This window comes from Mixophyes fleayi, chromosome 10 (genome assembly GCF_038048845.1).
Source record: "Mixophyes fleayi isolate aMixFle1 chromosome 10, aMixFle1.hap1, whole genome shotgun sequence".
NCBI classification, from domain to species: domain Eukaryota; kingdom Metazoa; phylum Chordata; class Amphibia; order Anura; family Limnodynastidae; genus Mixophyes; species Mixophyes fleayi.
Window position 1 is genome coordinate 51,028,889 of NC_134411.1, and position 23,927 is coordinate 51,052,815.

Below are 23,927 nucleotides of genomic sequence, written 5' to 3' on the forward strand. Positions count from 1 at the left end.
GGTCAGGCTTGACAACCACCAACACCCTTGGACTCGCCTTGGGGATTTGTGATAATTTCTCTTTAGAAGGCAGAGTTGTTTGCTGTTTTGTTGCTGACAGCATAACTCTCTTCAATTTTTTGTAGGGGGGGGAGGAGGAGGAGGGCTAAGATCCGTGGGTGAAGCTGAACCACTAGTCATGAACACGGGCCAGGGCCTAAGCCGTTCCTTGCCACTCCGTGTCGTAAATGGCATATTGGCAACTTTACGTTTCTCCTCAGATGATTTTAAGTTTCTCTTTTTGCTACTTTTTCTTAACTTGGGCTTTTTGGATTTTACATGCCCGGTACTACGAGATTGGGCATCGGGCTTGGAAGACGACGTTGATGGCATTTCATCGTCTATGTCATGACTAGTGGCAGCAGCTTCAGCATTAGGAGGAAGTGGGTCTTGATCTTTCCCTACTTTATCCTCCAAATTTTTGGTCTCCATTATATGTAGCACAAGATACTGCAGAATGTGTGAACTTGGTAATATTGCAGTACCAATGGACTTATAATGCTGGATTGGTTTTGCAAATTTGGTTATAATTATTATATATTTTTTTTTTTTTTAAATTTTTTATTTTTTTTTACTTTTTTTTTATTTTTTACAAACTTGGGAATAATGGGGAAATAACTATGCCCTTAGAAGCACAGAGCACAGGACACAGCACCACTGGACTGAACAGGACACGGCACAGGACCCAGCAGCACTACGGAACTCAGCAGGACAGAGCACAGGACACAGCACCACTGGACTGATACTGCAGAATGTGTAAACTTTGTAATATTGCAGTACCACTGGACTTTTACTGCTGAATGTGTGAACTTGGTAATATTGCAGTACCAATGGACTTATAATGCTGGATTGGTTTTGCAAATTTGGTTATAATTATTATATATTTTTTTTTTTTTTAATTTTTTATTTTTTTTTACTTTTTTTTTATTTTTTACAAACTTGGGAATAATGGGGAAATAACTATGCCCTTAGAAGCACAGAGCACAGGACACAGCACCACTGGACTGAACAGGACACGGCACAGGACCCAGCAGCACTACGGAACTCAGCAGGACAGAGCACAGGACACAGCACCACTGGACTGATACTGCAGAATGTGTAAACTTTGTAATATTGCAGTACCACTGGACTTTTACTGCTGAATGTGTGAACTTGGTAATATTGCAGTACCAATGGGCTTATACTGCAGGATTGGTTGTGAAAATTTTGTGGTAATTAAAAAATATTAAAGTAGTTTTTGGTATTTTATAAAAAAAACTTTTTTTTATTTTTTTAAACACAGGGGAATATTGGGGAAATAACTATGCCCTTAGAAGCACAGAGCACAGGACACAGCACCACTGGACTGAACAGGACACAGCACAGGACCCAGCAGCACCACTGACCTCAGAAGGACAGAGCACAGCACACAGCACCACTGGACTGATACTGCAGAACACAGCACAGCACAGCACAGCACAGCACAGCACTAAACAGCACAGCACAGCACAGCACTAAACAGCACAGCACAGCACTAAACAGCACAGAACTAAACAGCACAGAACTAAACAGCACAGAGGACCACCTAACACACCCTCCCTCTACCCTGATCAATGCCCGAGTGAAGATGGCGGCGACTAGCGGGGAATTTATAGGATCCGAGTACCGCGAGATCCGACAACGGGATTATGAGTCAGAGCCTCAGTTTCACTTTTGAATTTGGCGCCAATACCCGGATCTGTCTCGGATCCGACTCGGATCCGCAACGTTCGGGTGGGCTCGGATTTCAGAAATCCGAGCGTGCTCATCCCTAGTTTAGCATAACTGGCAACACTGTAAGTAATCTCTGCAGGAAGCTACTACCCAAAATTGTTGAAAAACTTTTTTTCATCAAAATGAGCTGGATGTTTTATGAATATCATTGCAGACAAATTGAGAGAAAACCAAGTTAACAAGCTTAAATTGGGTGATGATCTTGACATCAGGGTTGACACTGATGAGTAAGCTTGCGAGCAGGGCCTTCTCACCTCTTTGTCTGTTTTACCCAGTTTGTTTATTAGTTTACTATGTTTGTCCCCAATTGTAAAGCGCTACGGAATATGTTGGCGCTGTATAAATAAATGATGATGATGATGATGATGAGTATGATGAGCCAATGAATGAACATGCTAACTCTCAGCCTGAACCTTAATCCATAGTCCAAAATGCAAAATATTTTATTTTGTGGGGGCCCCAACAAAATAGGTGCTTTTGCCACATAAGTGATATTCACTGTCATTGAATTAATGGGTTTATTAAGCTATAAACATGTGCTGTTTAATCTATTACATAAGAGTGGTAGGGGGGCCAAAGACAGTGCCATTTCCTTGTACGTTTAAAATATTCTGAGCTATGTTCTCCAGTATCTTTCATTAAATTGCCATCCTATTTAGTCTACTGCTACACTACTTTTTTCAATTATGTCACGAATAGCCACATCTAGCCACTCCCTGATTTAATATCTTACCATATGTTCATACAATCACACAATATATCACCTCTATTTTGTCAGGAAACCTCTCCTAAATGGGCCACAGCCACACATATACATTCTTTTAGGATGTAATTCATTAATAATTCATTTAGGACTTAATTAAATATTCCATGTTACAGAGTTCTTTCAAAGTGATGACTTGAAGCAGGTCAGCATAGAGCAGATCTCAAGGTAACAGCATAGAGAGTGTAGTGTCCCAAAAGCGAGAGGATCTTCTTAGCATTCATAGGAAAATGATTATTGTCTTGAATCAGCCAGAGGTGGTGTGGATACAATCTGATGATTTTACAATGAGGTTATTTGGTGTAAATATCTGGTGGCCCTGAATCACCTATCTCATGTGGCCAATTTGCAAGGCAAACTAGCTATTGCTGTTAGTCAGCTGAACAATCCAAGCTCCAAACTCCATTCAAACTAGGTGGTGTTCACTTGCTAATGTCATCTGGATTAGTATTGATTTTTTATATTGGGTGTTGAGGAAACATTTTTCCCTTGCCAATGGATCAATTGAGAAATGCAGCACTCAGACACACATCTGTCTCTTCTAAAAATACAATTAACCTGAATTTAAATGTGTTGACTCAATGTGTCTGATTTTTATGTAATGTCTTGTTGCTGACCCTGATTGCTTCACCCTGTTTTGCCATCTATGTCAAGCCCTGGCCCTGTAATGTCTAATGATGGCTTTGTATCTTCACTGTACATGTTGCACTCCTGCAATCAGCCTGGTATCCTGATACAGTACTCTGCTCTGTCATTACCATCAGGTACTTATATTTAGATGCAATAACTCAAAGAGGACCTTTGCTTTTCTTCCAGGTTTACCAAGCACCTTATTGCCCCTGATAGTTTGTTATCTTCCTGCACTCTGTCTTTGAGGGAATTCACTAATTCAGGCTCACTACCTGTTGCCTGGAAGAATGGCTTGTAAGTTGCAGTGTTCACTATGGTAATACCTGAGATAAGTATCTCTGTGTCTGGCTCACCCCATCCTTGCAGTGATCCTGTTGTTCTAGACCACTTGAAGAAGAGGGTGGGAGAATGGCAGTGCAGGAACCAAGCTCTACCCAGTGAGACTTCTATATGCTCATTATAGATTTTATGAGTTACACTTAGAGATGAGCGCACTCGGATTTCCTGAATCCGAGCCCACCCGAACGTTGCCGATCCGAGTCGGATCCGAGACAGATCCGGGTATTGGCGCCAAATGAAAAATTGAAACCGAGGCTCAGAGTCATAATCCCGCTGTCGGATCTTGCGATACTCGGAACCTATAAATTCCCTGCTAGTCGCCGCCATCTTCACTCGGGCACATATCAGGGTAGAGGGACGGTGTGTTAGGTGGTCCTCTGTTCTGGTAGATCTCGTGCTGTGCTGTTTAGTTCTGTGCTGTGCTGTGCTGTGTTCTGCAGTATCAGTCCAGTGGTGCTGTGTGCTGTGCTCTGTCAATTTTAAGTTCAGTGGTGCTGCTGGGTCCTGTGTGCTGTGTCCTGTTCAGTCCAGTGGTCCTGTGTCCCGTGCTCTGTGCTTCTAAGGGCATAGTTATTTCCCCAATATTCCCAAGTGTTTAAAAAATGTAATAAAAGTTAATAAAAAAAAATACAAAAAAACATTTTTTTAAAAATTAAATTACAACAAAATTTGCAAAACCAATCCTACAGTATAAGCCCATTGGTACTGCAATATTACCAAGTTCACACATTCTGCAGTATCTTGTGCTACATATAATGGAGACCAAAAATTTGGAGGATAAAGTAGGGAAAGATCAAGACCCACTTCCTCCTAATGCTGAAGCTGCTGCCACTAGTCATGACATAGACGATGAAATGCCATCAACGTCGTCTTCCAAGCCCGATGCCCAATCTCCTAGTATAGGGCATGTAAAATCGAAAAAGCCCAAGTTCTCAAAAAATAGCAAAAAGAGAAACTTAAAATCATCTGAGGAACGTAAAGTTGGCAATATGCCATTTACGACACATAGTGGCAAGGAACGGCTTAGGCCCTGGCCCGTGTTCATGACTAGTAATCCATCTTCACCCAAGGATCTTAGCCCTCCTCCTCCTCTCCCCTCTACAAAAAATTGAAGAGAGTTATGCTGTCAGCAACAAAACAGCAAACAACTTTTCCTTCTAAAGAGAAATTATCACAAATCCCCAAGGTGAGTCCAAGGGTGTTGGTGGTTGTCAAGCCTGACCTTCTCATCACTGTACGGGAAGAGGTGGCTCGGGAGGAGGCTATTGATGTAGCTGGCGATGTGGAGGAACTTGATGATGAGGATGCTGATGTGGTTATTGTAAATGAGGCACCAGGAGGGGAAACAGCTGATGTCCATGGGATTAAAAATCCCATTGTCATGCCTGGTCAGAAGACCAAAAAATGCACCCTTTTTCAGTCTGGAGTTATTTTTATCCAAATCCAGCCAACCAATGTATGGCCATATGTAGCTTATGTAAAGCTCAAATAAGCAGGGGTAAGGATCTTGCCCACCTAGGGACATCCTCCCTTATACGTCACCTGAATAACCTTCATAGTTCAGTGGTTAGTTCAGGAACTGTGGCTAGGACCGTCATCAGTACAGGGACACCTAAATCCCGTGGTCCAGTTGGATACACACCAGCAACACCCTCCTCGTCAACTTCCTCCACGATCTCCATCAGATTGAGTCCTGCAGCCCAAGTCAGCAGCCAGACTGAGTCCTCTCCAATACGGGATTCATCCGAGGAATCCTGCAGCGGTACGCCTACTACTGCCACTGCTGCTGTTGCTGCTTTTAGTTGGTCATCTTCCCAGAGGGGAAGTCGTAAGACTGCTAAGTCTTTCACAAAACAATTGACCGACCAACAGTCTTTTGCCATGACCACAAAATACGATAGTAGTCACCCTATTGCAAAGCGTATAACTGCGGCTGTAACTGCAATGTTGGTGTTGGACGTGCGCCCGGTGTCCGCCATCAGTGGAGTGGGATTTAGAGGGTTGATGGAGGTATTGTGTCCCCGGTACCAAATCCCGCCGAGATTCCACTTCACTAGGCAGGCAATACCAAAAATGTACAGAGAAGTACGATCAAGTGTCCTCAGTGCTCTGAAAAATGCGGTTGTACCCACTGTCCACTTAACCACGGACATGTGGACAAGTGGTTCTGGGCAAACGAAGGACTATATGACTGTGACAGCCCACTGGGTAGATGCATCCCCTGAATAATCAATTCCTCAATGAAGTACAGCACTGCCCTCCAGACAGTACAGAGGGACCTGTGGTTGTGGAGTCCAGCGGGGACGAATTGATAATGTGTGAGGAGGAGGAAGTACACACTGTAGGGGGAGAGGAATCAGAGGTTGAGGATGAGGACGACATCTTTCCTCAGTAGAGCCTGTTTAGTTTGTACAGGGAGAGATGAATTGTTTTTTTGGTGTGGGGGCCCAAACAAACCAATAATTTCAGCCACAGTTGTTTGGTAGGCCCTGTCGCTGAAATGATTGGTTTGTTAAAGTGTGCATGTCCTATTTCAACAACATAAGGGTGGGTGGGAGGGCCCAAGGACAATTCCATCTTGCAACTATTTTTTTGGCATTATGTGACCAATCAACAGTCGTTTGCCATGTTCAAAAAGTAAAAGAAAATTAGAAAATGTCAACAAATTCAAAAAATGTAATCAAAACTTAAATGCCCTGTCATTAATTTAAACAAGAGGGTTTGACTTGCTAGAATTAGTGTAGTGTTAATATGTTATAAACACTACACTTGGAACTTGGAGGAGGTATTGTGGCCCCGGTATCCAATTTAGTACCGGGGCCACCCCACTACGCAGTCCAGATACTTGTTTGGTGGAATTCTGACCAGTTGAGGGTGTAACTATTTATTATATTGTGGCCCCGGTATCAAATTTAGTACCGGGGCCACCCCACTACACAGTCCAGAATTTTTTTGGGGGAAATTCAGAGCCGTGGAGGGTTTTTTATTAATTATATTGTGGTGACCAGACCACTCCTCTACGCAGTCCAGGTACATTATTCGGTGCGATTCATACCAGTTGATGGTTTTCTTATTATATATATTGTGGTGACCCACTCCTCTACGCAGTCCAGATACATTTATTGGTGCGAATCATACAAGTTCAGGGTTTTTAATTTATATTGTGGTGACCTACTCCTCTATGCAGTCCAGGTACATTATTCGGTGCGATTCATACCAGTTGATGGTTTTCTTATTATATATATTGTGGTGACCCACTCCTCTACGCAGTCCAGATACATTTATTGGTGCGAATCATACAAGTTCAGGGTTTTTAATTTATATTGTGGTGACCCACTCCTCTACGCAGTCCAGGTACATTTTTTGGTGCAATTAAGACCAGTTGATGGTTTTCTTATTATATTGTGGGGACCACTCCACTACGCAGTCCAGAAAGATACCTCGTTGCAACATTTTGGACTAATAACTATATTGTGAGGTGTTCAGAATACACTGTAAATTAGTGGAAATGCTTGTTATTGAATGTTATTGAGGTTAATAATAGCGTAGGAGTGAAAATAACCCCTAAAACTTGATTTTTGAACTTTTTATGCTTTTTTCAAAAAAAATCTGAATCCAAAACCTTAAATCCGAACCAAAACCTTTCGGCAGGTGTTTTGCGAAACAAATCCGAACCCAAAACATTGCGAAAATCCGAATCCAAAACACAAAACACGAGACACCAAAAGTCGCCGGTGCACATCCCTAGTTACACTACAGTCACTGTACTTGCTACTATTCAGAAGATTCAGTTTTGCATATTGGGATATTTCCAATTCTAAAGCAAATGAATATTAAATGTACATACTCTGTCTATATGTAAATGTCCCTCAATTACATACGTTTGTGTCTAGCCAGGCTAATCATCACTGTTCTTTTACTTTAAATGTCACTAAGCATTCCCATGGCTAATATTTGATATTTTGAAGCCTCTCCAGCATTAGCAACATGAAAGTTAGGAGCTGTAAAGAGAAAAAGATGGAGTTCGAAATTGTTAAGCTATCACTCCCTCCTAGGAAATGTCAGCAAAGAGCAAAAGTGTAATTGTGACAAATGATTGTGCGCACTGAAGAAAAGAAATAGAGATTACAACCAGCAGTTGCCTCGTATGTGGGAATCTCCCAATGTGACCAAATATAAGTGATACCTTCATTGAAGACTACTCAGGCAGGCATAGAAACAACTGGTTATTAAGATAAAAACAAAAAGTGTAGAAATGTTGTTAAACTAACACAGCTATCAAGATGTTAAAAGCTTAGGTATTTTTTTTTTCGACCCTATACAATATCATACAGTAAAAAAAAACATTATGTTTTTAATATTAAAAATTAATTGAAGCTAACATACTTTTTCTTCAAGCTTTTTAAAATGTTATGTCTTTCAATTGCTGTTCCTGACTATGGTTAGTTTTAATCAGTGATGAAATGTCCACCTACTTCACAAATGTACTTTAGTCTGTTATGTTTAGAACAGTTTTTTTCCTGGGTCTAGTAAATAAGTATAATTAAGAAGAGATTTTACTGTACAGATTGGGTGTATTTTACTCTAGCAAAACTTGTAAATCATTGTTTTTAGTAATGGATTTCCTTTAATATGCAGATTTGTATGAGTAATATGCCACAATAAATGTACTTTTAGAACAAGTCCTTGTTTATCCCTAAAAAACATGTGTGTGGGTGGGCATATAAACTTTGCGCTAGACACCCCAGCACAATTTTCCAGCATCCTTTAGCAAAGCTATGATGCTCTGTGTTGTATGCCTTAAGAAGAAAGAAGGGAGGGGAAGAGAGAGGGAGGAAAGAGAGGGAGGAGAAAGAGAAGAAGGACAGTAAGAAGGGAAGAGTAAAGTCATGACAGGGAGAGGGAGGAGGGAAGGGAGAAATTGATCTCCTATCTATAGCACATAAAACACGATAGATTGTTATGGCGGCAGGGCCAAGCCACCAGAACAACAATGTCTATGAGAAAAGTGACAGGTGACCAGCAAACAGCACTTTCTGTATTCCAGTAGAAGACTCCTAGTTCAACTTTTCTTTCTCTCCCTAACTTTTATTGTCACCATGTATGCTTAAATAAATGGCAAAAGGGTCATAAATAGCTCTGACTGTACGGGCAAGCTATTTATTTGGGATTTGTATACCACAACTGTTTGCTACACATAAGGGGCACTGTGGAAGTCAAATAATTGGATGAAATCGTTCTAAATTAACAATTATCAATTGTAATAGTTTTCAGTGCGATTACAATTAGTACGCTACGTCATAACACGGTTAATAACGCAATCACACAGGAAAACAACACAAACACACACATTTACATTTACACTTACATTTGTAAATAGTACACGTTTAATAAAGTTCCAACTTACATCAGTTTATTAGTAAAACTTAAAGGTTATTTATGCAAAAATAAATTTACATTACAGGTATTTATGGTTTAAGTGCTAAGAAATTTATGGTGTGTGGTCTTGTATCATTCCTCATTTCACCTGTGGAAATACGGTGTTAACAGAGAAGAGATCGCAGTTATAGATCGCTAGTTATGAATAAAATAAGATTGATACTCTATAATACTGTAGGCAGCACATGTTTATAGGTTGGTTTAATTTGGATTAGATCGATTCCAGGAGAGGGCTGGCAAATTTTAGCCCGGATGGCAAGACTCGACTCAGCATTCTATTTTAATGGGAAAAAAATGTAGGTGGCCCTGTGACCCATCCCTAGATAGCTCAATATAGGATTGGCTCGGCTGGCAGATGCCCCTCAGCCTGCCTCTTGTCGATTCCCTCAGGCACTACATGTGCACAGCTGTTGGAGTGAGCTGCCCCCACCTTATCAGAGGAATCGTTTGAACTGACATATGATCTGCATTGTACTCGTCTGACTTGACCCCTGGACCAATGAAAAACAACCTAAGTTGTGACATTGTGACATCATCACTGTTTTTTTGTGAACTCAAAATGTATATAAGCAAGTCCCTGTGCCAGTATTAAATCTCTCTTCCTGACTGCAGACTACAAGGCTGAATATAGACCTGGGCCCAGGGAGCACTTGTGTAATGTATTCGGATATACTATCATGTAAAATGCTATTCCTTTTATGCATCACCATGATTTGCTGTTATTCTGTTATCTTTTACTATTAAATTCCTTTGTACGCTGGAACCATATTAATCACATCAGACAATATTTGTTGGTAGCGGCAACACGAACATTACAGCACCTTAGCAAATATATTCCAAAAGCAGCATGTGCCAAAGTTCCATAAATTAGAAATACAAATTGTATGTTAATCTACATCATTAAATCTAATTTAAATATTAAATTTAATCCCACAAAAAGACTTGTTCAATCAACAATCCGTGTTCACCCTGACAAGACATTTTTGTGAATGGCTGTTGAGCAAAAATAACTACATATATCATCAGCCCCAATCTGCACAGCTGATTGGGAAGGAAATAAAAGCCCTTTCCTCCACAGTGGCAATCTTTCTCTTTTGGTCTGGAAAGCCCCAGAGCAAACTCTGAGAGGTGTCTGATGATGGTCGATTTTAGCTGGTGGCTTGAGGGACTGTGACAGACCCGGGCCTTATATTGAGAATATCGTGCCAACCCGGTCTGTCCTCAGTGGGCCAACTGAACAACCACGGCCCACTCTGTTATTAAATGCCGCCCGGTGGCCAGATCTGCTATTGCTGTGGTGTCCAGAGAGGGAGGGAAGAGGCAGCTCACAGGAAGTGTGAATCAGCTGTGGACCCTGTGACATCAAAAAGTAATGGAACGGGTTAAAAAGAGGAGGGTCAGGACCTTATCCAAAATCAGGAGGGGGTCTCTCCCTGTTTGCTAACTATTGTTCTAGCAAGTCTGCAACACAGTCCGAATGGCACCATCACCGCAGGGGGGAAGGCCACTGATGTCATGCACTATTTCCACCCCTGTTACCACCCAAACTCTTCACACCACCAATCACAAGAGGACAATGAGTGGGGGGTTGTGGAAGGGACAAAAGGGAGCTTTCTGGGGGAGGGGGGTGGTTGTTGGAGAATCTTGAGACAGCGAGGACTTGGACTGTTGAAGAGTAACCGTATTCTCGCAGGGCCTTAAAGGAATGCTTGAGGCAGGAGCTTCTTGACAGAGATTGGACAGTGTACCTCTAGGACTGATTCTGTTACCACTCCATCGGGAGACACTCGCAGATTCTGGGGAATTGGTGAGCCTACATCGGTAGGGAGACTATACCCAGGGTCCCACCAAGCTGGTGGAGAGTTGGCCGAGCGGCTGGGTTCAGCAAGATACACAGACCCACCTTAAGGATCAGAAACCGTGGCCCACTTGGATTGTCAGCTGTGGATTTTATTACCAGGAGTTTGGGCCTGCTAGGACTCTGTGCTTGGAGGTAACCTGCTGGGGACTTTGTTGGGGAGTTTTTACTTGCACTGGTGATTTTCTGACACTTGATATATTTGGTGAGGGAACAAGTTTCTCCTTGGGGAGCACTGTTGTATTTTACTAAGTTTGTACACTTTGTTTAATAAAAGGGATTATTATTTTTTTTCCTGTCTCCTTACCTGTGTGACCTGTGAACCTAGAGGACAGGGTATCTAGTGAGCTTTGGTTCTAACCCCGGTGTCCTCACAATTTTGGTGGCAAGCAGTGGGGTCACACAGTCCCAATGTTTGGGTAGAGCGCAGATACGGTCAGGCTCTGTAAGGACACAAGGGAACAGTCTGTCAGCACCAGTGTTCGTAAAAAAAGAACCTAGCTGGGAAGTCAGCAGGAATGGCCACAGAAGCAGAGCAGATCAGTTAAAAAGCCACAGAGAGATTCTATATGAAAGCAAGGAAACAACACTTGCTGGGGTTCTGCAGAACCAAAGGGGTGGACTTTGATGACACAGACGTGCGTGAAGTTCTGGTGGCCAAACTAATGGAATGGGAAAAGGCTCACCTTGAGGAGATGGAAGAGTCAGAGGTGGAGGAGGAGGAGGCCAAAGACCAGCCACAGAGACCCCCCAGTGGGACACAACCCAGACCACCGTCCGGCACTCCAGCAGTGCTGCAAGATTGGCTGACAGCACTGGGGGAAAGGGCAACCCTGCATGAAAGGGCAGCCATACTCCAAGCAATGTTGTGGGTAGCAATTGAGGTACCCCAGATTCAGAGAGAAGAAGGTCGGGGAGAGGCCCGGTTGAGACCTCAGCTGGGATATAGTGGAGTCCCAATTTTTAAAGAGGCAGATGCAGACATTGATACCCATCTCCAGGTTTTTGAAAACTTGATGGAAGTCCATGAGATTGAGGAGGAAGAGTGGTCCAAATATCTGGGACCCAGCCTGACTGGGAGAGCGCTGGAAGCTTACCAGGCTCTAAGCCCTCAAGAATGTGGGGATTATGGTACGGTGAAAAAGGCGCTGATGGTAAAATTCCAGTTAAATGCAGAGACCTACAGATACAAGTTCAGGACTTCAAATAAAGGAGGGTCACAGTCGCACCAGGAATTTGCCAGCCAGCTACAGAGGGCCTGCGAGAAATGGTTGGAAGGGAAAGGGGCCCGCTCCGCTAAGCAAATTGAAGAGCTCATTGTGCTGGAGCAGCTGATTCTAAAAATGGCCCCAGAGATCTGGGAATGGCTGGCGGACAGAAAAACTGAGACCCTGGAGGAGGCAGCAGACTAGCTGATGAGTATGTGGTGAGTCGACACAGGTGGAGAGCCCCTAGTATGCCTAGTCAAGCAGCTGCAGGGAGGGGGAGCCAACCAATTCCAGCAAGTCTAGCGACACCTGGAGCCCCCTTTATTAGAGAGAACTCTGCCCGGAATCCAAGAGATGAACCAGCCTGATACAGACCCTGGGACCTGAATCCAAAGAGGTGCTATCGGTGCAACCAGGTGGGGCACTTTCAGAGAGATTGTCCCCGTACCATAGGTCCGATCCCAGGAGCCAGAGCTGCACCAGTGGCCGCTGTACAGTATGCTCAAGGAGATTTTGAAATCGGCATTGAGGCCAAGCCACCCTGTCCTGATGTGCCAGAGGTAAGGAACGGGGTGTATGTGGTGAACCTGATTTTGGGGGAGGGGAGGCAGAGCCCTAGGAATATGCAGGGTCATCTACAGGATGTGTGGGTGGGGGACTGCAATGTCCAGGGGTTGAGAGACTCAGGAGCATCCCTGACCTTGGTTGAGCCTGATATAATTAAAAGATCCCAAGTTATGGAGGGACAGCAGGTCCGGATTTCCACGGTGGGGGGCCATCTTGCAGATATTCAGGTGGCCCGGGTACATTTGGATTAGGGGGCGGGATTTGGAATGGTGGAGGTGGGCATCCTGGATGTACTACCAGAAAAAGTGATTTTGGGGAATGATTTGGGCCAGGGATTGGTCACTCACTTTGTGCAAGCTGTGACCCGCAGCCAGAGCCGAGTGCAAGCCACAGCTGCACAACAATCCGCAACGCCAAGGAGACCACCACGACTAACCCCGGCAACCAGAACCAAGGAGGCAGAGGCAGCACCGTTGGTGAGTAACCCTAAAAGATCTGATGTACCAGAAATTGATTTGGGGGAGGAGGACAGAAGGGAATTTAGGAAGGCCCAACAGACTGACCCATCCCTAGCCAAACTGAGGAGTGCAGCAGACGCTGGGGAGGGGAAGTGGCAGGCAGTAAAGTAGTGTGGGACAAAGGGCTGTTATATAGGGTAGTCACCCCCACCATAGATCAAGACCCAGGGACAGAAGTGAAGCAGTTGGTAGTACCCTGGGCTTACCGGACCCATTTATTAGTGCTGGACCATGACATTCCAGCAGCGGGGCACTTTGGGACCAGAAAAACGTTGGCCCGGGTGTTGCGGACTTTTTTCTGGCCTCAAGTTACCCAGGATGTGAAACGGTACAAAGCCTCCTGTTACACCTGCCAAAGAATAGGGAGAGCCCCTAAGAAAGTCCCACTACAATCCCTGCCTATAATTGAGGAGCCCTTTGCCCGGGTGGCTATAGATATCGTAGGTCCATTAGCCATCCCCAGTTACACCGGAAAAAGATTCATCCTCACCCTGGTGGACTTTGCCACCAGATACCCAGAGGCAGTAGCCATGTCGTCCATAGACGCAGAGCATGTGGCCCAGGCTCTGGTGGACATTTTCAGCCGGGTAGGATATCCCAGGGAAGTGGTTACTGACCAGGGGACCCAATTCCAAGGGGACCTAGTCCGGACCCTATGGGAAAAGTGGGGCATTAAGCCCCTGCGAACCACTCTGTACCATCCCCAGACCAATGGGTTATGTGAGCGTTTCAATGGAACGCTGAAACACCTCCTGAAGGCATATGTACAGTCTGAAGGGAGAGACTGGGACAGGGCCCTGCAGCAGCTCCTGTTTGCATACAGGGAAGTGCCCCAGGAGTCCACCGGATACTCTCCTTTTAAACTTTTGTATGGCCGGAGGGTACGAGGCCCCCTAGACCTGATTAGAGAGAGCTGGGAAGGAACATTAAAGGCCAATGAGCAGCCTATCCTTAAATATGTAGAGAAGATGAGGGAGAGGATGAAGAGAGTAGCGCAGCTGGCGCAAGGCCATTTAAAAGGAGCCCAGGCAAGACAGAAAGAGTGGTACGATGCCCATGCTCAGGATAGGAAGCTGAACGCAGGACAGAAGGTGATGGTGCTATTCCCAATGAGACGGAATAAACTTCTAGCCACCTGGGATGGCCCATACAAAGTGGTGAGGCAGGTAGGGCCGGTCAACTATGTAGTAGCGCTGGATGATGAGGAAACCTGGCTGAAAACCTTCCTCATCAATCGACTAAAAGGTTATGTGGAACGGCAGATGGCAGCAATGGTGGTGTGTTGTCCCCCCATGGGTCCCACAGAGGTAGACCCCCTACTGGGGATGATAGGGGAGGTGAGAGAGGAAAAGGGGGTGGAGACAGTGACAGTGGGGACGCAGCTAGGAGAGGGACAGAGGCAGGAAATGAGGGAGGTGCTGGAGAAGGAGCAGGCCTAATTTACCTGTAAGCCCGGGCGTACCCACCTAGCCACCCACCATGTAGACACGGGGGAGGAGAAGCCCATAAGGCAGGTAGCATACCGCATGACCCCCGCAGTACTGGCCCAAGTACGGAAGGAGATAGAAGAAATGCTGGCCTTAGGAGTAATTAAAAAGTCAAATAGTCCATGGGCTGCAGGGGTGGTATTGGTCCCGAAGAAAGATGGGACCACCCGCTTCTGCGTGGACTACCGGATACTAAATGAGGTCACCACCACTGATGCTTATCCCATGGCCCGAATAGATGAGCTACTAGACAGGCTAGGGGCAGCCAAGTTTGTGTCCACTTTGGATCTGAGTAAGGGCTATTTGCAAATTCCCCTCACCCCCGAGGCCCAGGAGCGGTCAACCGTTATAACCCCACTGGGATTGTTTGAATGTACGACAATGCCCTTTGGGATGAAAAATGCTCCAGCCACATTCCAACGGATGATTGATGACCTGTTGGGGGGGTGTCAGGAATTTGCCCAGGCTTACTTAGATGACATTGCCATCTTCAGCCAGAAGTGGGAGGATCACTTAGTGCAAGTGTCAGAGGTCCTGAGGAGAATCAGGCAGGAAGGGTTGACCATTCACCCAGACAAATGCTTCATGGGCATGGCAGAAGTGCAATACTTGGGGCACCGTGTTGGTGGAGGAATCATACGACCTGAACCGGCAAAAGTAGAAGCCATTGTTCAGTGGCCCCGACCAACCAACCAAAAGCAGGTACGAGCGTTCCCCGGGATCTCAGGGTACTACAGAAAATTCGTGCCTCAGTATAGCACTGTTGCCAGGCCCCTGACTGACTTGACAAAGAAAAAATACTCCAGATATACAGAATGGACCCCAGAGTGCGAGGGAGCCTTTGACGCTCTGAAGGCAGCATTGACCCAGTCCCTAGTGTTAGCAGCCCCAGACTTCAATAAATGATTTCTGGTACAGACAGATGCTTCAGGGTGTGTACTCGGTGCTGTGCTCAGCCAAGTGGGGGAGGATGGGCATAAACACCCAGTGGTTTATTTATCCCGAAAGCTGGTGGATAGAGAGGTAGCCTATGCCACAATTGAAAAAGAATGCCTGGCCATAGTGTGGGCCCTAAAGAAATTACAACCATACATTTATGGGCAAGAGTTCACAGTAATTACAGACCACAACCCCCTTTACTGGTTACAAAGATCTTCTGGGGAAAATGGGAGGTTATTACGGTGGAGTTTAGCATTACAAGGTTATAACTTTACTATCTCGCACAAAAAGGGGAAAGACCACTCAAATGCGGACGGACTCTCCAGAAGAGAGGAGGAGAACCCTTCATTAATGAACCCACCGTGCCAAGGAGAACATCTGGAGCCCGACCACCAGACTCCAACTGTCCCCTTGATTTAATAAGGGGGAGGTATGTGACAGACCTGGGCCTTATATTGAGAATATCGTGCCAACCCGGTCTGTCCTCAGTGGGCCAACTGAACAACCATGGCCCACTCTGTTATTAAATGCCGCCCGGTGGCCAGATCTGTTATTGCTGTGGTGTCCAGAGAGGGAGGGAAGAGGCAGCTCACAGGAAGTGTGAATCAGCTGTGGACCCTGTGACATCAAAAAGTAGTGGAACGGGTTAAAAAGAGGAGGGTCAGGACCTTATCTAAAATCAGGAGGGGGGGTCTCTCCCTGTTTGCTAACTATTGTTCTAGCAAGTCTGCAACACAGTCCGAATGGCACCATCACCGCAGGGGGGGAGACCACTGATGTCATGCACTATTTCCACCCCTGTTACCACCCAAACTCTTCACACCACCAATCACAAGAGGACAATGAGTGGGGGGTTGTGGAAGGGACAAAAGGGAGCTGTCTGGGGGAGGGGGGTGGTTGTTGGAGAATCTTGAGACAGTGAGGACTTGGACTGTTGGAGAGTAACCGTATTCTCGCAGGGCCTTAAAGGAATGCTTGAGGCAGGAGCTTCTTGACAGAGATCGGACAGTGTACCTCTAGGACTGATTCTGTTACCACTCCATCGGGAGACACTCGCAGATTCTGGGGAATTGGTGAGCCTACATCGGTAGGGAGACTATACCCAGGGTCCCACCAAGCTGGTGGAGAGTTGGCCGAGCGGCTGGGTTCAGCAAGATACACAGACACACCTTAAGGATCAGAAACCGTGGCCCACTTGGATTGTCAGCTGTGGATTTTATTACCAGGAGTTTGGGCCTGCTAGGATTTTCTGACACTTGATATATTTGGTCGGGGAACAAGTTTCTCCTTGGGGAGCACTGTTGTATTTTACTAAGTGTGTACACTTTGTTTAAAAAAAGGGATTATTATTTCTTTCCTGTCTCCTTACCTATGTGACCTGTGAACCTAGAGGACAGGGTATCTAGTGAGCTTTGGTTCTAACCCCGGTGTCCTCACAGGGACCTTGGGGTATATACTAAACTTGCCTATAGCAAACGATCAGATTCTAGTTATCATCAATTTAGTACCTTCTACAAAATAACAGCTAGAATCTGATTGGTTGCTATAGGCAACATCTCCACTTTTTCAAACCTGCAGTTTAGTAAATATACCCCATATTATCATGCAACATTATTGTTTCACATCCACAAAGGCGTCTTATGTGCAGGGATTTCTTAGATAGATTGCAGGGGCCCCTGATAGAGGGTGTATGTGTATGAAATTAATATGTATATAGGTAAATATTCTCAGAAACACACCCTTTCACTCTTAATTTTGTGTATTGAGAGTTTGAGCCTGACACAATTTAGTAGTATAAAGCTCTGGATCACTTGTTGATAACTTATTTACATGTCATATAAGTTGCAGAATTGTTTTGCTGTTATTGGCAGTGGTTGAAGTGGGCTGGTATACTGTGTTGTGCCATTGTGGCATTTCTCCCCACTGCCTTGCTTAGCTTGCTCTTCCAGGTAGAAGATATAGATGCAGTATAAGGGACAGAGGAAAACAAGAAGCATATTAGCTTCAATCAGGTTGAAATGATATGCAAAAAGGACTGTAAGGACTTAAAAAACAAGAGTCTCCATAAAAGTAGTATGTCGGTGGGTGGAGATGGGAGTTGGAACTGGCAATTACCAAACATTGGAGAAGGAGTGACTGAAAAACAGACACAAACAGGAAAAGGTGCCAGGTGCCGTTCATTTGTTTCATTCCACCACACCTACATTTTCACATTGATCCCTGGTAATAAGTATTGCATTTTAAAGTGACAGGTATACACAATACTACAATTGAATTATTATTATTATTATTATTATTATTATTATTATTATTATTATTATTATTATTATTATTATCTTTTATTTATGAGGTGCCACAAAGGGTCTGCAGAACTGTACATAGAGCTTGGGATAACAGTACAGGGTAACAATACATGGCATACAAGGTAGCACAAAAGCAAAGTGCAGTAAAGGCAAAGTGCAATAAATATGGACAAAGTGCAATATGTGTAAACAAGTACCAATATAGCAGAGAGAAGTGCACAGGGCAAGGAGGTAAAAGTGAATTCTAGTGTACAGAAAGGAAGGGATAGAGAGAGATGGGGGGAGTGAATAAAGGGTTGCGCCTGTGCCCTGTGCTCAGTAGAGTGGGCAACACTTACAGGATCAGGGCAGAGATGGAGAACAGGAGGCATGGGAGAAGAGAAGAAATGTGGGCAGGAGTCAAGTGACAGAAAGGAGAGAAGAGGGGAGGGCTGAGGGCAAAGGGTAACAAGAGGAGGACATGAGGAAAGAGGGCCCTGCTCAAGGGAGCATACAATCTAAAGGTGAGGGTGAGACTGACAAGAGACATAGAGTGGCAGGATGAGAGGAAGGATGAGAACACTGATGGGTTACAAAATCTTAATTGGTGAATTCACCCAAGTTATCTCTCAGTAAGCCTATTTTCCTATATTGTGATTTGTGCATACAGAATCATAACCATCGCTTCCTCACCTCTTTGTGAACTTAAAGCTTTACAATTCAATAATTAATTATTTTTCACAGACTTTTTATTATATTTCTCTAATACCTACATGCACCCACATTTTTCCCATTAATATTAAACACACCATTTTATTTTCTCCCGTATATATATTTTTTGTATATATTGTGGCATAGAGGCTTATTTGTCACACCTCTGCTATAGGGAAATATATAGGGAAATATAACACCCCTGTGTTTTGGTTTTAGATCTGGATTAACTTTGCTTTTTGGTTTTGGTATTGGTTTTGGTTCCCGATTTTTTTCTAATATCCCCATTTCTTTTTGCTAAAATCACATATTTTTGCATTTTTTTCCCCCTACATTATTATTAGAGATGGGCGGGTCCGGTTCCCCGAGAACCGAACCCACTTGAACTTTGGTTATCCGAGTACCGAGCTGAGTAGCTCGGTACTCTTCCGCCCGCTCCGAATCCAAATCGAGGCCGAACGTCATTGTGACGTTGTCGCATCTCGGGGCTCGGTTCTTGCGATACTTCAAGATTATAAATACATGCCTCCACAGCAATCCATCGCCATTTGACAGAGGGAGAGAGCAGGGTGTAGTCACAGGCTGATTAGAGCATGGACAGAGAATCCAATATTCTGATTCCAATTGCTTTAACAAAAATCGCTAGAGAATAGAGGAGGATAGAGGTTTTTTGTTTTTTTTTAATATTTGGCACTCCCCAGTGCTTTTGGGGTGTCCCCCATAATTGTGCATACATATTGCTGGCTGTCAAAATTACTATCTGTCAGCAGTATCTACCAAATAATTTTTAGAACTCCCCAGTGCTTTTGGGGTGTCCCTCATAATTGTGCATAAATATTTCTGGCTGCCAAAGTCATATCTGTCAGCAGTATCAACCAAATAATTTTTAGCACTCTCAAGTGCTTTTGGGGTGTCCCTCATAATTGTGCATAAATATTTCTGGCTGTCAATAGTCATATTTGTCAACAGTATCTTACCAAATAATTTTTACCACTGCAAGTGCTTTGTGCTCAGAATGGATTCAAAGCAGTCCACATATGATCAGAATGAGCAACCAGGTTCTGTCACCAGTCCTGATGTTAGTGTTCCCAGTACGTCATCTGGGCAAGGCGATGTCAAACTACACAGTGTTTCGAAATCAGTCCAAAAAACAAAAACCCCCAAAAATTTACTGTGCTGAAGCGAAAAAGAAGTGTTACTGAGCAAAAGTTAAGTGCCGATAAAAAAAAAAATTGCCAACATGCCATTCTACACACGCAGTGGCAAAGAGAGAATTAGGCCTTCACCTTTGGCTATTAGTGGCAGATCCCAAAAAGTTACCGAGCCTACAATCGGTGCACAACTACTGTTACGCGTCAAAGCCGAGCTGCAAGATAACAGTAAGGCATTAGGATGCCACTTTGGAAATAGACGAGGATGAGGGGGAGATTTGTGTAGGCGACGAGGGCGCTAATGAGGATGTTGATGAGGATAAGGTTGTTTGTGTAAGTCCTGCACCAGTGGCAGCAGTTCTGGCACGTGACAAGAAAAAGGCCATTGTCTTGCCTGGGCATAAAACAAAAAAATCCACTTCTTATGTGTGGAATTATTTCTACCCAAATCCAGACAACAATTGTATAGCCATTTGTAGTGTATGTCAAGCCACAGTCAGTCGAGGGAGGGACCTTAACCATCTTGGAACCTCGTTTATGGTACGCCATTTAACGAGAGTTCATGGCAAAGTGTTGGGAAAAGCTGAAAGATCTTCCAAAAAAAATACAAGCACTCCATCATCAGCTAAGACCCTCCAGTCACCGACATCCCGACGGCTATAAAATACACCCACCACACCATCCTCATCAATATCCTCAGTAGCGCTCGGAGTTAGTCCGGCATCCCACTTTTTAAGGCTGGATGACTCCTGCACTATTATTGATTCCTCTGAAGAAAGCATTAGTCCCACTGCTGTTGCTGCTGCTGGGGGTTAATCGTCAGGTCAGAGGCAGGTTAAGAAAATGAGCAGTCCTACATTTCAGCAATTAACTGTGAAACAATCATTTGCTAGGGGAAGCAAATATGACAGCAGTCACTCAGTCGCCAAGCGAATCACAGACGCCATGGCTGCAATGTTAGTGTTAGATCTGCGTCCAATCTCCACAATAAACACAGCTGGTTTTTCACAGTTAATTGAGGTTTTGTGTCCGCGTTACAGAATTCCAACGCGACACCATTTCTCCCGTAAAGCAATTCCACAACTATACCAAAAAGTGTGTAAAAATGTAGAGATTGCACTGAAAAATGCCATTCTGCCCACTGTCTACTTAACCACAGATATGGAGACAAGTGGAAGTGGCCAAACCAAAGACTATATGACTGTGACAGCCCACTGGGTTGGTCATTCACCTTCACCAGCAGGAACAGCAGCAGCATTTACACCACTATGTAACATTTGTCACAGGCAGGCCACTCTTTGTATCACCGGCTTCACTAACAGGCATACAGCTGACAATTTGTTACGCAAACTAAGAGATGTGATTGATACATGGCTTATACCACTTGGACTCTCCCCAGGATATGTCATTTCTGATAACGCCAACAATATAGTGCGAGCATTACAGCTGAGTGATTTCCAACATATTCCCTGTTTTGCTCACACCATCAACTTGGTGGTGCAGAGCTTCCTACGAAATAAGCGTGAGGTGCAGGAGATGCTTTCGGTGGCCCGTAAAATTTCAGGACATTTCAGGCATTCAGCCACAGCATGTAGAAGATTACAGCAGCTCCAAGAGCAGTTTAACTTGCCCTGCCACCAACTTAAGCAAGAGGTGGTAACTAGGTGGAATTCCACCCTGTACATGCTTCAGAGGATGGAGGAACAGCGTAAAGCCATCCAAGCATATTGCACAAGCCATGACATTGGGAAAGGAGGGAGGATGTATTTCACTCTTGCACAGTGGGGAATCCTTTCAGTGCTGTGCAAGGTGCTGAAAGCATTTGAAGTTGTGACGTGTGAGGTGAGTTCAGACTCTACTAGTTTGAGCAAGTCATTTCTTTAATTAGTCTATTGGAAAAACAGCTTGAGAAACTGAAGGAGGAGCTGAAAGCAAGCAATTCAGCAAGTATGTTGGCCTTGTCAATCAAGTACTTCATTCGCTTCACAATGATCCTCGAGTAATTAAGATCTTGAACTCGGATCAGTACGCTTTGGCCACTGTGCTTGATCCAAGGTTTAAGACCTACATTGAGTCTTTACTTGTAAATGAGCGAGATGTGAACTTTTGCAAGGAGCTATTGCTCAGCAAGTTGGCCGTTGAACTGGGCCTCGGCTTGACGTGTCCTCCTTTACTTTCTCAAGCTGCCACTGCTCGTAAAAAATTAAATTTCCCAAAAAGAAGCAGGGAAGACGCAGGGGGCAGACCAGAACAATTTATCATCTGGACTGGTTTGAAGGATTTTTCCAAAAAATGTGTTACCTTGCCCATAACTCCATCCAGGGGCAGATCTAGAAAATTTCTATACCCAGGGCGATTTAGGGTGGGGGGGGTTTAGACCCCGCCCCCTTTCCGACATCTAAGGCTGCCGGCGACTGCACACTATGTGCAGGTCCGCTCGGCAGTGACAGTGTGCTGCCCGGCTGCTCTGATTGTGTTTAAAACACAATCAGAGCAGCCGAGCAGCACACTGTCACTGCTGAATGGACCTGCACATACTGTGCAGCCGCCGGCAGCAAGTCCCTGCTAGGGGGGGCGATTGCCCTGATCGCCCCCCCCTGGATCCGCCACTGACTCCATCCAATACGAGTATAAGCAAGCAAAGGATGGTGGAGGATTATTTTCAAGAGGTAATTGATATGGAAATGTCAGACAGTCCCTTTCCTTACTGGGAGGAAAAGCAGGCCATTTGGAAACCCATGTACAAACTTGCTTTGCAATACCTAAGCTGCCCACCCTCCAGTGTGTACTCTGAACGAGTATTCAGTACAGCCGGGAACTTAGTCAGTGATCGCCGTCAAAGGTTACTTCCAAAAAATGTGGAGAAAATGATGTTTATAAAAATGAACTACATCTTCCACGAGGAAGGCCTTCACCATCAAAGAAATCAAAGCACTGACTGTTCTCTAATGGCAGATCAAGCGGCGATGAATTGATAGTCTGTGATGATGACTTACACACTGATGAGGGTGAGGAGAGAAGATCCAGATGATGACGATAACATTTTTTTAAAACTTTCTATTTAAGTCTAGGGTGCAATCTACCCCCAAAGAGGAAAGGGACTTGAGGCATTTCCATATCACGTACCGTCTTGAAAGGCTGCTGTTTGGCCAATTTATCCTTAAGGGTAGGGTGTCATACACACAGTGACCCCAAAATGGCTTTCTCCATTTCAATTAATATATAAGGATATTAATGATCCTTATGTATTAATTAAGGATATTAATGTATCCTTAATGATACATAAGGATAAAGCGCAGCTTACAAGATATCAGTTCAATGCGGTGCTGAAACAGGCGATAAAGTTGCTAGGCCTTAACCCTTCCTTTTTCAGCTCACATTCCTTTAGAATTGGTGCAGCCACGTCCGCGTCCTTGTCGGGGGCCTCGGTGGACGCTATTAAAACACTGGGGAGATGGAAATCTGCGGCTTACCAAAGTTATATTAGGCCTTAATTTTAAAGTTTGTTATTATTATAAGTGAAGGTTGTGTTTATTTGCCTTTGATTTCCTTTTTCTGGCTCTCGATAATATTTGTTTGTCACTGTCAAGAATAGTATTGGAACTTTTTCTTCATTACCCTTTTGTTTGGGCCTCCTATACTCTACCCTGTTACTCAAGGCTTATCTGCTCGTTGCGTTGAGCGAGGGCGCGAAGGGCTTTTTCCTGTTTTTTTTCTCCAGAGGCTTGATTAGTGGTGTGCCTCTGGGGTTTGATCGGGTTTCACCTTCGTGTGAGTAACTTACCCTTACCCAAATCCATTACTCCCCCGTTTCCTTTCTTTTGGCAGCTATTCTCCATGCCCGTCTGACGGGCTGCCTTTGTCAATCTACTACGTGCACCCTTCGTGCTGTGTGTGATGGTCCGGTAAGGATTGCAGTACTTAACACTTATCTCTTTTCTAGATGCTGTGGTATCTGCGAGAGATATCTGGATCATTGGGCACTCCTACATTTTCTGGGCAGCTAATCAGACAGGGGTTCAGACGAGGTTTACCAGTATGGGAAATAGCCGGATTTATTGGTTAGGTAAACGGGGTTTAGTATGGAGTAGTCTTTTGCCCTGGTTAAAACAGCTGATTGAACAGGGGGGAGCCCCTGACATCTTAGTTATCCACCTTGGGGGTAACGACCTGGGTAAGGGTAAGTCCCTGGAGCTAATTATAAAAATGAGAGAGGACCTGCACTACATTAATAAGACATGGCC